Here is a 1,910-nt window from a genome sequence, read left to right as displayed (position 1 = left end):
CCTGACGGTGAAGGGAACAAAGGATCGGTCAGCCTAGTTCCCAAAGAACATGGCCTCACTCTTGCCGTGGTTAACTTTGGCTCCCGAGGCCAGTTCGAACTGGTCGCAGATGCTCATCAGTCTGCGCACAGACAGCGGATCCGAGCAGAAGACGGCAATGTCATCCATGTGCAGGGAGGTTTTAACCTGAGTGCCTCCGCTGCCTGGGATTGTCACCCCTCTTATGCTCGCATCCTTCCTAATAGACTCAGCAAAGGGTTCAATATAGCAAACAAACAAGACCGGGGAGAGAGGACAGCCCTGTCTGACTCCAGATTGGATCGGGAAACTTTCCAATTCCCACCCATTGATTGAGACTGCGCTACTGATGTTTGTGTAAAGCAGTTTGATCCAATTGCAGATTCCCTCCCCAAACCCCATTTTGGAAAGCACGTCCATCATGTAGGTGTGCGATATCCTGTCAAAAGCCTTCTCCTGGTCCAGGCTGATGAGGCAGGTGTCCACCCTCCTGTCCCGTACATAGGCAATCGTATCCCTGAGTAACGCGAGACTGTCAGAGATCTTCCTGCCGGGTACAGTACAGGTCTGATCAGGGTGGATCACCAACTCCAGAGCAGACTTGACTCGACTGGCTATGACTTTGGACAGAATCTTGTAGTCAACATTAAGCAGTGAGATGGGCCGCCAATTTCTGATTTCTGCCCTCTCCCCCTTCCGCTTGTAGATGAGGGTGATGATGCCTTTCCTCGTGGATTCTGACGTGCTGCCAGCCAGGAGCATACTCTCGTACACTTCTAGCAGGTCCGGGCCGACCCAGTCCCACAGGGCCGAATACAACTCAACTGGTAAGCCATCGCTTCCGGGAGTTTTACTCATCTTGAAGGACTCGACGGCCTTTGTCAGCTCGTCCAGAGTTAGCGGCTTGTCCAGTCTCTCCCTCCTGCTGTCATCTGAGACCTCTGTGATAGATGACAGGAAGGACTGGGAGGCTCTGCTGTCTGTGGGCTTCGCGTCATACAGCCCAGCATAAAAGGATTTGCTGATCCTTAGTATGTCGGACTGTGAAGACGTTACCGAGCCATCTTCTTCCTTCAGGCTGCTGATAACAGAGCTCTCTCTGTGTACCTTTTGGAAGAAGTAACGCGAGCACGTCTCATCCTGCTCGATGGAGCGGACTCTGGACCGGAAGGTGATCTTGGAGGCCTCCTTGGCAAAGAGCGAGGCCTGCTGGCTCTTTACCTCTTGGAGGTCCTCCTTGACCTCGACCCCCATTGACTGCAACCGGAGTAGATTTTGCATAATTTTCTGGAGTCAGGACAGTTCCCTCTGTCTCTCTCTAGCCTTCTGAACACCTTTGTGGATGAAGAACCTCTTGATGTTTTATGCGTGCTGGTAGCATATAGGAAAGGAAAGAAAAATGTTCAAGGAGCGTTTGGAATTTGAAGCAACGACTTGCCGCTTGCAGGAACGAGGCTAAAATCCGAAAGAGTGAGTCGCGTAGCCAGCAGGATTCGAACCTGCGCAGGGAGACCCCAATGGATTTCTAGCCCATCGCCTTAACCACTCGGCCATGACTACCGCTTGCGATTTGTTTATTAGGCGATAAGGGGCTGGACGAGTCTGCTCTGCCATTTCATACGATCATGGCTGATGCTCCACATCAACTACAATTTCCGACGCAATCCCTAAAGTCCAAACAATCCATCCATGTCAGCCTTCAATATATTCATCGACTGAGCATCCACAGCTCTCTGGCAGAGACAATTCCAAAGATTCACAACCCTCTGACTGAACAAATGTCTCCTCGTCTCAGACTGAAATGATGTTCTTCTTATCCTGATATTCTGCTCTAGTTCTCGACTCTCCAGCCACGGGAAACAACCTTATGTGTCTCCTCATTTCAGGAAAGG

General features: G+C 51.0%; 1 non-coding gene across 1 annotated transcript; it reads right to left on the bottom strand.

Moving 5' to 3' along the window:
* Positions 1 to 1,496: 1,496 nt before the first annotated feature.
* Positions 1,497 to 1,578, bottom strand: trnas-aga (transfer RNA serine (anticodon AGA)). Its single transcript has one exon. It is a non-coding gene; the product is annotated as a tRNA-Ser (tRNA).
* Between the last annotated feature and the right edge of the window lie 332 nt (positions 1,579 to 1,910).

This window comes from Heterodontus francisci, chromosome 34 (assembly GCF_036365525.1).
Source record: "Heterodontus francisci isolate sHetFra1 chromosome 34, sHetFra1.hap1, whole genome shotgun sequence".
Classification (NCBI taxonomy): Eukaryota; Metazoa; Chordata; class Chondrichthyes; order Heterodontiformes; family Heterodontidae; genus Heterodontus; species Heterodontus francisci.
This window is presented reverse-complemented; position numbering and strand designations above follow the sequence as displayed.